The sequence below is a fragment of the Siphateles boraxobius genome, unplaced genomic scaffold (assembly GCF_051911475.1).
Source record: "Siphateles boraxobius isolate OS27281-9 unplaced genomic scaffold, OSU_SipBor_1 100, whole genome shotgun sequence".
Taxonomy (NCBI): Eukaryota; Metazoa; Chordata; class Actinopteri; order Cypriniformes; family Leuciscidae; genus Siphateles; species Siphateles boraxobius.
The window spans coordinates 1,223,356-1,236,819 of NW_027508701.1; the positions used below are offsets into that span (position 1 = coordinate 1,223,356).

General features: G+C 43.9%; 4 non-coding genes across 4 annotated transcripts; all 4 read left to right on the forward strand.

Annotated features, from left to right (window-relative positions):
- The first annotated feature begins 655 nt into the window (after positions 1-655).
- trnar-ccu (transfer RNA arginine (anticodon CCU)) lies at positions 656-728 on the forward strand. The gene has a single exon. It is a non-coding gene; the product is annotated as a tRNA-Arg (tRNA).
- Positions 729-2,493: 1,765 nt separating this feature from the next.
- Positions 2,494-2,566, forward strand: trnar-ccu (transfer RNA arginine (anticodon CCU)). Its single transcript has one exon. It is a non-coding gene; the product is annotated as a tRNA-Arg (tRNA).
- Positions 2,567-3,419: 853 nt separating this feature from the next.
- On the forward strand, positions 3,420-3,492 carry trnar-ccu (transfer RNA arginine (anticodon CCU)). The gene has a single exon. It is a non-coding gene; the product is annotated as a tRNA-Arg (tRNA).
- Positions 3,493-5,162: 1,670 nt separating this feature from the next.
- trnar-ccu (transfer RNA arginine (anticodon CCU)) lies at positions 5,163-5,235 on the forward strand. The gene has a single exon. It is a non-coding gene; the product is annotated as a tRNA-Arg (tRNA).
- The last annotated feature ends 8,229 nt before the right edge of the window (positions 5,236-13,464 follow it).

Consider the following 13,464-nt stretch of genomic DNA (forward strand, 5'->3'; position numbering starts at 1 on the left):
CAGAGTGGCGCAGCGGAAGCGTGCTGGGCCCATAACCCAGAGGTCGATGGATCGAAACCATCCTCTGCGAAGACTATTTTACTTATAAACATACTCTGTTCCTACCTGAAGAAAAGCTATCACGTCTATGTGCTAAAACCATTTGTTTTTTTCTCCTGATCTTGTTTATGACAGAGGCACTTCATTTCTCAATTTATGTGTCGCTTCATGTGTACTTTAGGTGCACTTCATGTGAGCCTAAAAGCAAGTCCATTTGAAAACCCATGTGAATGGGAGCTCTTCTATGGTTAGCAGAGTGGCGCAGCGGAAGCGTGCTGGGCCCATAACCCAGAGGTCGATGGACCGAAACCATCCTCTGCTAAGGCTTCTTCATTTATGTACTTGTTTTATCCCAAATAAAGAGCAACTTCCACATCCTGCTTGATCGTTCAGAAAATCTGTGTGTTTGTGTGTGTATGCCCTGTTCAAACGCCTCATTGACTAAGCCACCTGAATGAGATGGACAATTAGTAGGGCAAGCGAATCATGTCCCAGTGGCCTGTTCGAAGTAGTCGTTCATCAGGATTACTTTGTGTGATGGTCTTCTTTAAATGCCAATGCTGCTGTTGTCACTACAGCCAAAGTAATCGGGGCACATGAGCACAGGACTATCACAGCCCCAGTGGCCTAATGGATAAGGCACTGGCCTCCTAAGCCAGGGATTATGGGTTCGAGTCCCATCTGGGGTGGTTTATAGAAGAGTGGAGCAGCGTAAGTGTGCTGGAACCATAACCCAGATGTTGAAGGATTGAAACCATAGACTGCTTTACCTAATATCGCTCTGCATTTTAACCTGTTTTAATTGATAATAGAAGAGCGTTTCAAGCGAGCCTACACACAAGTCATTTTGAAAAAAAGTAGGGTGTGTCAAAGCAGTTGCCGGGAGCAGAGTGGCACAGCGGAAGCGTGCTGGGCCCATAACCCAGAGGTCGGTGGATCGAAGCCATCCTCTGCTAAGACTGCTTTACTTATAAACCTACTCTGTTTCTACCTGAAGAAAAGCTATCACGTCTATGTGCTAAAACCTTTTGTATTTTTCTCCTGATCTCGTTTATGACAGAGGCACTTCATTTCTCAATTCATGTGTCGCTTCATGTGCACTGCATGTGAGCCTAAAAGCAAGTCATTTTGAAAACCCCTGTGAATGGGTGTTTTTCTATGGTTAGCAGAGTGGCGTAGCGGAAGCGTGCTGGGCCCATAAACCAGAGGTCGATGGATCAAAACCATTCTCTGCTAAGGCTTCTTCACTTATGTACTTGTTTTATCCCAAATAAAGAGCAACTTCCACATCCTGCTTGATCGTTCATAAAATCTGTGTGTTTGTGTGTGTATGCCCTGTTCAAACGCCTCATTTACTAAGCCACCTGAATGAGATGGACAATTAATAGGGCAAGCGAATCATGTCCCAGTGGCCTGTTCGAAGTAGTCGTTCATCAGGATTACTTTGTGTGATGGTCTTGTTTAAATGCCAATGCTGCTGTTGTCACTAAAGCCAAAGTAATCTGGGCACATAAGGACGGGACTTTCACAGCCCAAGTGACCTAATGGATAAGGCACTGGCCTCCTAAGCCAGGGATTGTGGGTTCGAGTCCCATCTGGGGTGGATTATAGAAGAGTGGAGCAGCGGAAGTGTGCTGGAACCATAACCCAGATGTTGATGGATTGAAACCATAGACTGCTTTACCTAATATCGCTCTGCATTTTAACCTGTTTTAATTGATAATAGAAGAGAGTTTCAAGCGAGCCTACACACAAGTCATTTTGAAAAAAGTAGGGTGTGTCAAAGCAGTTGCCGGGAGCAGAGTGGCGCAGCGGAAGCGTGCTGGGCCCATAACCCAGAGGTCGGTGGATCGAAGCCATCCTCTGCTAAGACTGCTTTTCTTATAAACCTACTCTGTTTCTACCTGAAGAAAAGCTATCACGTCTATGTGCTAAAACCTTTTGTATTTTTCTCCTGATCTCGTTTATGACAGAGGCACTTCATTTCTCAATTCATGTGCCGCTTCATATGCACTTTAGGTGCACTTCATGTGAGCCTAAAAGCAAGTCCATTTGAAAACCCCTGTGAATGGGAGCTCTTCTATGGTTAGCAGAGTGGCGCAGCGGAAGTGTGCTGGGCCCATAACCCAGAGGTCGCTGGACCGAAACCATCCTATGCTAAGGCTTCTTCATTTATGTACTTGTTTTATCCCAAATAAAGAGCAACTTCCACATCCTGCTTGATCGTTCAGAAAATCTGTGTGTTTGTGTGTGTATGCCCTGTTCAAACGCCTCATTTACTAAGCCACCTGAATGAGATGGACAATTAATAGGGCAAGCGAATCATGTCCCAGTGGCCTGTTCGAAGTAGTCGTTCATCAGGATTACTTTGTGTGATGGTCTTGTTTAAATGCCAATGCTGCTGTTGTCACTAAAGCCAAAGTAATCTGGGCACATAAGGACAGGACTTTCACAGCCCCAGTGACCTAATGGATAAGGCACTGGCCTCCTAAGCCAGGGATTGTGGGTTCGAGTCCCATCTGGGGTGGTTTATAGAAGAGTGGAGCAGCGGAAGTGTGCTGGAACCATAACCCAGAGGTTGATGGATCGAAACCATAGACTGCTTTACTTAATATCGCTCTGCATTTTTAACCTGTTTTAATTGATAATAGAAGAGCGTTTCAAGCGAGCCTACACACAAGTCATTTTGAAAAAAAGTAGGGTGTGTCAAAGCAGTTGCCGGGAGCAGAGTGGCACAGCGGAAGCGTGCTGGGCCCATAACCCAGAGGTCGGTGGATCGAAGCCATCCTCTGCTAAGACTGCTTTACTTATAAACCTACTCTGTTTCTACCTGAAGAAAAGCTATCACGTCTATGTGCTAAAACCTTTTGTATTTTTCTCCTGATCTCGTTTATGACAGAGGCACTTCATTTCTCAATTCATGTGTCGCTTCATGTGCACTTTAGGTGCACTGCATTTGAGCCTAAAAGCAAGTCATTTTGAAAACCCCTGTGAATGGGTGTTTTTCTATGGTTAGCAGAGTGGCGTAGCGGAAGCGTGCTGGGCCCATAACCCAGAGGTCGATGGATCAAAACCATTCTCTGCTAAGGATTCTTCACTTATGTACTTGTTTTATCCCAAATAAAGAGCAACTTCCACATCCTGCTTGATCGTTCAGAAAATCTGTGTGTTTGTGTGTGTATGCCCTGTTCAAAGGCCTCATTTACTAAGCCACCTGGATGAGATGGACAATTAGTAGGGCAAGCGAATCATGTCCCAGTGGCCTGTTCGAAGTAGTCGTTCATCAGGATTACTTTGTGTGATGGTCTTGTTTAAATGCCAATGCTGCTGTTGTCACTAAAGCCAAAGTAAACTGGGCACATAAGGACGGGACTTCCACAGCCCCAGTGGCCTAATGGATAAGGCACTGGCCTCCTAAGCCAGGGATTGTGGGTTCGAGTCCCATCTGGGGTGATTTATAGAAGAGTGGAGCAGCGGAAGTGTGCTGGAACCATAACCCAGAGGTTGATGGATCGAAACCATAGACTGCTTTACCTAATATCGCTCTGCGTTTTTAACCTGTTTTAATTGATAATAGAAGAGCATTTCAAGCGAGCCTACACGCAAGTCATTTTGAAAAAAGTAGGGTGTGACAAAGCAGTGGCCGGGAGCAGAGTGGCGCAGCGGAAGCGTGCTGGGCCCATAACCCAGAGGTCGATGGATCGAAACCATCCTCTGCTGAGACTGTTTTACTTATAAACATACTCTATTCCTACCTGAAGAAAAGCTATCACGTCTATGTGCTAAAAACCTTTTGTATTTTTCTCCTGATCTCGTTTATGACAGAGGCACTTCATTTCTCAATTTATGTGTCGCTTCATGTGCACTTTCGGTGCACTTCATGTGAGCCTAAACGCAAGTCCATTTGAAAACCCCTGTGAATGGGAGCTCTTCTACGGTTAGCAGAGTGGCGCAGTGGAAGCGTGCTGGGCCCATAACCCAGAGGTCGATGGACTGAAACCATCCTCTGCTAAGGCTTCTTCATTTATGTACTTGTTTTATCCCAAATAAAGAGCAACTTCCACATCCTGCTTGATCGTTCAGAAAATCTGTGTGTTTGTGTGTGTATGCCCTGTTCAAACGCCTCATTGACTAAGCCACCTGAATGAGATGGACAATTAGTAGGGCAAGCGAATCATGTCCCAGTGGCCTGTTCGAAGTAGTCGTTCATCAGGATTACTTTGTGTGATGGTCCTTAGCCAGCGATTATGGGTTCAAGTCCCATCTGGGGTGGTTTATAGAAGAGTGGAGCAGCGGAAGTGTGCTGGAACCATAACCCAGAGGTTGATGGATCGAAACCATAGACTGCTTTACTTAATATCGCTCTGCATTTTAACCTGTTTTAATTGATAATAGAAGAGCATTTCAAGCGAGCCTACACGCAAGTCATTTTGAAAAAAGTAGGCTGTGTCAAAGCAGTTGCCGGGAGCAGAGTGGCGCAGCGGAAGCGTGCTGGGCCCATAACCCAGAGGTCGATGGATCGAAACCATCCTCTGCTAAGACTATTTTACTTATAAACATACTCTGTTCCTACCTGAAGAAAAGCTATCACGTCTATGTGCTAAAACCATTTGTTTTTTTCTCCTGATCTTGTTTATGACAGAGGCACTTCATTTCTCAATTTATGTGTCGCTTCATGTGCACTTTAGGTGCACTTCATGTGAGCCTAAAAGCAAGTCCATTTGAAAACCCATGTGAATGGGAGCTCTTCTCTGGTTAGCAGAGTGGCGCAGCGGAAGCGTGCTGGGCCCATAACCCAGAGGTCGATGGACCGAAACCATCCTCTGCTAAGGATTCTTCATTTATGTACTTGTTTTATCCCAAATAAAGAGCAACTTCCACATCCTGCTTGATCGTTCAGAAAATCTGTGTGTTTGTGTGTGTATGCCCTGTTCAAAGGCCTCATTTACTAAGCCACCTGAATGAGATGGACAATTAGTAGGGCAAGCGAATTATGTCCCAGTGGCCTGTTCGAAGTAGTCGTTCATCAGGATTACTTTGTGTGATGGTCTTGTTTAAATGCCAATGCTGCTGTTGTCACTACAGCCAAAGTAATCGGGGCACATGAGCACAGGACTTTCACAGCCCCAGTGGCCTAATGGATAAGGCACTGGCCTCCTAAGCCAGGGATTATGGGTTCGAGTCCCATCTGGGGTGGTTTATAGAAGAGTGGAGCAGCGTAAGTGTGCTGGAACCATAACCCAGATGTTGATGGATTGAAACCATAGACTGCTTTACCTAATATCACTCTGCAATTTAACCTGTTTTAATTGATAATAGAAGAGCGTTTCAAGCGAGCCTACACACAAGTCATTTTGAAAAAAAGTAGGGTGTGTCAAAGCAGTTGCCGGGAGCAGAGTGGCACAGCGGAAGCGTGCTGGGCCCATAACCCAGAGGTCAGTGGATCGAAGCCATCCTCTGCTAAGACTGCTTTACTTATAAACCTACTCTGTTTCTACCTGAAGAAAAGCTATCACGTCTATGTGCTAAAACCTTTTGTATTTTTCTCCTGATCTCGTTTATGACAGAGGCACTTCATTTCTCAATTCATGTGTCGCTTCATGTGCACTTTAGGTGCACTCTGTAAAGACTCTGGGGCGGATCTAATCCGTGGGGAATTTGCATATCATAATTAATAATTGGTAATTAATAATTATTCATACATGTTTGGATTAGATCAGTCTTACATGTTAATAAAACTCCCGATAAGGGATGATATGTCATTTTACCTGCATGCATGTCTGTGTATCCTTGCACTTAACCACAAGTTGATTGCAATTACCTGCACGGACCACGTCTTACAAAACAGGCTAAATTAATTAGCTCAATTGTCAGACTAATATCTGTGGGAATCCACAATATCATCTTACTTTATAGGATTTCAGGAAAAGCAATTCTGTGGCCACAAGAATTGGGTTTCCTGCCCTATAAACACATACTCTTTAAAGTATCTTTCATTTGTAAGCTTGTTGCTATAAGATCTTTTGGCACTTAAGGGACTTAAATGAGCAAAAAGGCAGTACATCAATCAGATGAATATAATGAATTTAATAAGGCAGAACTACTTATGTATTTACTACGGTTACATGGGATATATGTATTTACAAACATAATAAACAACAATACACGATAAGGCATCGATGAACGAGAAATGCATAGAGTGTGGACAATGGAAACACGTGTGAGAGGGGAAGGGACAGAGAGAGAGAGAGAGAGAGAGCGAGAGAGAGAGAGAGAGCATTGGCAACATTCCCCTGACAGTCCCCTGCCTGTGACAACACGAAAACATCATCTTAATGCTTCTTAGAAGCTCTATAAAGAGATATACTTAAGTTTCTGGGTCTCTCTGTGTCGCGGCATTCCTGCGCGTGCGTGAGCGGAGTCCTTTAGGAAGCGTCACTGGGTGCTGCTTGGCGCGTTTCAACGGAGTTTCCAAGTCTTTGGGGTAACATTACCAAAGGAAAATAGTTCGGCTAAGTTCGTTTCACTTTGTGGAAGTGAACAGAGTCGACTACGGAAAACAAAACTTTGACTAACAAAGAAAAGAAATAAAGATCTCTACGGGGAAATCACGCGGAGTTAACGTCACATCTTCGCATGGCTGGTGAAGACGCGTGTGTGCGTCTCTCGCCACGTGGTCACGTGCGCGTGTTTCTCCTTCAAAACGAGCGCGCGCTCGTTTAAAGGTCCCTTGTAGATGGATTTGCTGAAGAGATATGTCACGCGGTGTTCTTTTCACTCGTCGATTGGAATTAAACACGGAGACTTATCTAAGACTGAAAAACACAAACTAAACTAGAAACAAATAAAAGAAAGGCGAAGAGCTCGCCCGGAGGCGAGACTTTTACATTATGACAGTCGAAGTAACAGAAAGCGAGCGGAGGGGGGAAGCGTCATTTATCACCTTGGAGAAATCCGGCCTCTTCCTGTTGACTTGGCCAATTAGAGGGTTGGAATTTCACAGGCGGGACTTTGGTTTTTATTGCTCTTTGTCTAAGAGAGAGACATTTGAAACCGACGAAATTAGGGTGTTTAAGAGCAGAATCTTCACAATTCTTATAATACTAATGTGTCACAAGTTTAGCAAAATGTAATGTCAATTAACAAATGGGGAATGAAGATTGGAGTTTATCGAGACCAAACTTGCCACAAATGGATTTGGTTAAACATTAGTTGGCCAAGTTTAAAACATTATCGCATTAGAGTTGACGAGAAACATAGACCAAACCACAAAAAGGCAACTCATGAAATAGGGAACTTAGATACATTGTTCATACAATTCTCAAGTGGATATATAATAGCATATACTGTAGATATATGAATACAGGATTCATTTCTCCTCCTTGGTTAGAATTCAGAGAGGGTGGCAGTTCTGTGAACATTCCTTTGGGTCGTAAACGCCGTTATCTAAGAACACCAGTGATGTTAGTTTTGGTCTCTTTTCACTCCAAAGATGGAAAACATAGTAAACTATATTTTACTGGATATTACTGTACGTATTCTGATTGATCACACCGAAAGCATTCTGGAGGGGTCCAGAACTATGTGTACAAGTTATGGGAATAGACAGTTATATTTAAAATGCATAATGAAGGTATTTATAATTCACTTTAAGCTACGATAAAATCATAGTCATTCCAATGTGACATGGGCAAATGGACACACATAAAAACACATTGAATATATCTGGTTGAATGTCTTTTAAAGAAAAGAAGTTTCTTTTCGCTTTGGAATCCACTTCCTTTGGGACATTCCGATCAGTCATAAAATGTCTTGTAATCGGACACCACGCTCTGTCCTGAGTGTGGTTTTCATTGGTGGGGGAATGTGTGTGCGTGTGTGTGTTTGTGTGTGTGTGTGTTTGGGTTAATTTACATTCAGAGATTTTTGGTCTTTAGCCGGATGTATTTAGTTATTCAGATTCACCTACTTAGCCCAGTCCCTACAACTGCATGTGAGCCTAAAAGCAAGTCATTTTGAAAACCCCTGTGAATGGGTGTTTTTCTATGGTTAGCAGAGTGGCGTAGCGGAAGCGTGCTGGGCCCATAACGCAGAGGTCGATGGATCAAAACCATTCTCTGCTAAGGCTTCTTCACTTATGTACTTGTTTTATCCCAAATAAAGAGCAACTTCCACATCCTGCTTGATCGTTCATAAAATCTGTGTGTTTGTGTGTGTATGCCCTGTTCAAACGCCTCATTTACTAAGCCACCTGAATGAGATGGACAATTAATAGGGCAAGCGAATCATGTCCCAGTGGCCTGTTCGAAGTAGTCGTTCATCAGGATTACTTTGTGTGATGGTCTTGTTTAAATGCCAATGCTGCTGTTGTCACTAAAGCCAAAGTAATCTGGGCACATAAGGACGGGACTTTCACAGCCCAAGTGACCTAATGGATAAGGCACTGGCCTCCTAAGCCAGGGATTGTGGGTTCGAGTCCCATCTGGGGTGGTTTATAGAAGAGTGGAGCAGCGGAAGTGTGCTGGAACCATAACCCAGAGGTTGATGGATCGAAACCATAGACTGCTTTACTTAATATCGCTCTGCATTTTTAACCTGTTTTAATTGATAATAGAAGAGCATTTCAAGCGAGCCTACACGCAAGTCATTTTGAAAAAAGTAGGGTGTGTCAAAGCAGTTGCCGGGAGCAGAGTGGCGCAGCGGAAGCATGCTGGGCCCATAACCCAGAGGTCGATGGATCGAAACCATCCTCTGCTAAGACTATTTTACTTATAAACATACTCTGTTCCTACCTGAAGAAAAGCTATCACGTCTATGTGCTAAAACCATTTGTTTTTTTCTCCTGATCTCGTTTATGACAGAGGCACTTCATTTCTCAATTTATGTGTCGCTTCATGTGCACTTTAGGTGCACTTCATGTGAGCCTAAAAGCAAGTCCATTTGAAAACCGCTATGAATGGGAGCTCTTCTATGGTTAGCAGAGTGGCGCAGCGGAAGTGTGCTGGACTCATAACCCAGAGGTTGATGGATCGAAATCATAGACTGCATTTCTTATGTAAATGTTCTGTTCCTTCTTGAAGAACAGTTCCCTCAGCTGTGTGCTAAAACTCTCTGCATTTTTAACCTGTTTAATTGATGATAGAAGAGAACTTCAAGCGAGCCTGGAAGACTGCTTTACTTATAAACCTACTCTGTTCCTACCTGAAGAAAAGCTATCACGTCTATGTGCTAAAACCTTTTGTATTTTTCTCCTGATCTCGTTTATGACAGAACCACTTCATTTCTCAATTCATATGTCACTTCATGTGCACTTCATGTGTGCCTAAAAGCAAGTCTTTTTGAAAATCCCTGTGAATGGGAGCTCCTCTATGGTGGGCAGAGTGGCGCAGCGGAAGCGTGCTGGGCCCACAACCCAGAGGTTGATGGATCGAAACCATCCTCTGCTAAGACTGCTTTACTTATAAACATACTCTGTTCCTACCTGAAGAAAAGCTATCACGTCTATGTGCTAAAACCATTTGTGTTTTTCTCCTGATCTCGTTTATGACAGAGGCACTTCATTTCTCAATTCATGTGTCGCTTCATGTGCACTTGAGGTGCACTTCATCTGAGCCTAAAAGCAAGTCCTTTTGAAAACCCCTGTGAATGGGAGCCCTTCTATGGTCAGCAGAGTGGCGCAGTGGAAGCGGTAAGCTGGGCCCTTAACCGAAAGGTCGATGGATCGAAACCATCCTCTGCTAAGAGTCCTTTACTTATAAACATACTCTGTTCCTACCTGAAGAAAAGCTATCACGTCTATGTGCTAAAACCATTTGTGTTTTTCTCCTGATCTCGTTTGTAGGGTATGGACCAATCAGACACATACTAATTATTTATTATATACAAAGGTTTATGAAACTCCTCACACAGCCCAAATGAACAAACACAAGGGCAGAAACAGTGCCATGTTACAGGGCATGATAAGGAGATTTTACGACCTCCGGGGAATGTGGCCACATACTCAAGAGAGAGATGTAAGGAACTCAGCTTTTTGGAAATATTAATAATCAATAATATCTTGTTATTATTAATTATAAATATTTGGGTCAGTTAATTGGATTAACTTGATGTGGCTGAATTAATATTACAATCAATTAATCAGTTCTTCCAACGAACTCTTTTGATTATTAATTTATTCTAAGAAAAGGGTATCTTCCATGGCCACCGAAGAATAATTATTTCTTCGCCTGTACAGTACTTTGAGCCAGTAGCAAAAACCGTGATCGTAAAGTGACTTGTATTGCAAACAAAACAGAACCAAATACATATTATGTACAAGTTTTATTAACTAAATATAGATATTTATATGAATATAAATAAACTAAACAACATACACACATGAATACATAAATAGGTTAGTGATAGGATGAAATTGGAAACCGGAAGAGGGTCTATGAGAAGAACCATCAGAATTTCCTATTCACATTTCATTGAATTGAATACTTGCATTTGTAATGGGAACAATTCTTGAAGTTGTTGAAAATTGAAGTCGTTGATGGTTCCGGCAGTGTCAAGTGTAAGTTGGTTGAGCGTTCTCTTTCTCCAGGACCGTATGGCTGGTTTGGGCAAGGCCTGGGACTCTGTTGAGGCCACGCCGAGCACCCAGGAGAAGTGAGGAAGTCAGAAGGATGGGTGATTGGAGTCGTTGTTGGTTGGAGTCTTTGTTCCAAAACTCTTGAGATTGTCCTTGGTTCTTTGTGAGAGAGTCACCTCTCTCCTGCCTGAGCCCATATCTGGTTGGATTGAGGCCTGCTGGGCCCTGGGGCCCCCGTGGAGGGGGAAGGGGGTTCCCCAGTAACACCAGAACAGTGTTCCGGCTGGATGAAAGAACTAAGAGAGGGAGGTCACATGTGGACTGTCTCTAATAAGGCCTGGAGAAGATCCTCCCCTAAGGGTTGAACTCGACCAATCAGAAAGGGGACATGTCTGAGAGGGAAAGTGGCTCTTAGTTGATTTACGGATCTTTGTCCCCAGCATGCTTAGACTGTTCATTCAAGCTCAAATAGACATAACAAATTCACATTGCATTCTAAGAGAAGGTGATGTACATCAAAGTGTGTGTCATTAAATGAGGATTAATTTGCTAGGAAGCATGATACAGGTGAGGTTATATTGACCGTTGGGTGGTCGTTCAACCACATACACCCCAATCAAACATACCATGTTGTTATACCTAATAGTACACGAGACAGTAAATCATCACAGTTTCTGTGAGGCATGTTCCTTCATAGATCAGAGTAACACCGCAAAGTTTATTTAATTAAAGATGGTCTCTCTCTCTTAAGCATGTGGCGCATGTGGCCACATTCCTTTGAGGTCGTAAAGTCTGTTATCAGTCTTAAAGTGTAACTGGACACCCGGCTGACAAAGTAACTTCATTTGTGAGGTTAGTTTTGGGGGAGAGTTTCATAGACCTTTATATTCATTAAATATAGTGAATATGAATAATTAGTGTGTGTCTGATTGGTCCAGACCCTACACCCCCCCCTTTCGACCGTTGTTGTCCCCCTCAAGGACAACCATGATCGAAGTTGAAAGTGCCGACAGATCAGACACACCTTTGTCATAGAACGTTGGAAGGCCATGGTGGCCTCTGGTTGCTCGCGTCTTCTGGAGTGGTGGTCGTTCCACAGGCGGTTGATGTGGACAGTAGCCCAGTACAGGTCTCTGCAGCAGGTGTTGGGGCAGAAGGTGCCTTGACTGGGTATCACCTGTCATTCTGGAGTTAGGGTGAATTTGTGGTTCTTGAAGAAGGATGAGGTTTCCAGCTTTGATTCAGGTTTGGCCTCAGCAGGGCAGCGTGTGTCTTGGATCAGAGACTGCAGACCAGCTGAGTTTGAGTAAAGTCATTCTTGAAGACAGTAAACAGCTGTTTCATGGAGTTCACTGTCTGTTTCAGCCGAACGCTGTGGGTGTTGAGAATTACCACAGTTCCCTTCGATGTCTTGCCGATGGACGGCAGGGAGGCACTCTGTGTTGTGAGTTGCCCTTTTAGCTGTGGGATTTCAGTTTGAATTTCAGCCACACGTTGTCTCACGGTGGCTAGGTTCAGTGCGTTGACACTGGACATGCCAATGTTAACAGAGTTCCGACGGCAGTGGCGGTTGTGTCCATCTGGCTCTGCTTGTGTGACATTTTTTTTTCAAGTTGGTTGAGCATGTGTTCGACATTGGCCTCAGCGTGGGCGAGGGAGTGGAGTCGAACATACACTCTCTGGGTGTGGGTCCTGCAGTTGGTGATAAGGAGTCCCGGTTGTTCCTTCGGGACGCTGCCTGATACCGGACCTGGTGAGATGACCGACTGCGGCTGTCCTCTGGTTGGCTGGAGGCACAGGAAGACTAACCACAGCAGCATCCTGGAACAGACAAAGGGGAGAGGGAGAGAGAAAGGGAGGAAAGATCTCAGTGACTGTCGTCCTTTGTTGGCTAGGACAGTCTTTCCGCTTCGAGGACGCCGGTATGCCAATTGCTTCGGTGTTCTGGTGTTGCGGTGTGCAGCACATGCTGCGTCATGGGCATACACTGGCATGAACCCCCCTTTTGCACTGTGGCACCACAAGCTTTGGCGCAGCGATGTCATCAGGTGCATAACACAGAGTGTTGTCCTGTGCACGCAGCGTGTGCTTGTTGATTTCAGTTGTCTGGGGCACCGGTTGTCGGTGGGTGCAGACGGCGTTCGTGGGTGGTTGGAGGGGTTAGAGGTGGTTTCTCATAGTGTCCATTGGTTTGTCATAGTCTTTGGTAAGCTTGAAGGTTGGGGTCAGGTTAAGCAGAGGCTCTGTGACATTTTGGCACACTTGTGGTGAGAGACTAATTCATGACCCTAAAAGTTCAGAACCACTGTTTAATGGGTTCGCTAGACATGTAGCATAAAGTTAGGTGTTTCATGTGTATCTAGCTAGTGATGTGTCTCTTGTATCTTTATCATCTTAGCTGTGGATGTTAGGAGGCTAAGACTTGTGTGGTTCCTAGAGTATTTCCTGGAAAGGGCATAGCCGAGATGAAATAAATGACTTAAGATGGTTCTTATGACTAAATTATTTCTCTGGACTTAAATGGTGGTTCACTGCGGCTTGACGAAGTGAAGGATAGGAGGAAAAGGGACAGCTTTCCTATTCAAATTATGCTTATTATCAATCCTCAGGACTATAGTTATGCCCTAGTAATTGTTGAAATTACTTGTGTCGCAGGGTCACAAAAATGAGTGCACTTGTTGAAAATAAACACAATCACAAATAAAGGTGTCTCTGTTTCCTTTCTGGACCCAATGGGAAATAGAACCACATTCGAACAAGAGAGGAAATGGAATTAAATCATATAGATGACCGAATAGACAAGGGAATAGCTGACTGCTATTATTATCAAAGTGGAAATAAAAGAATAAAAT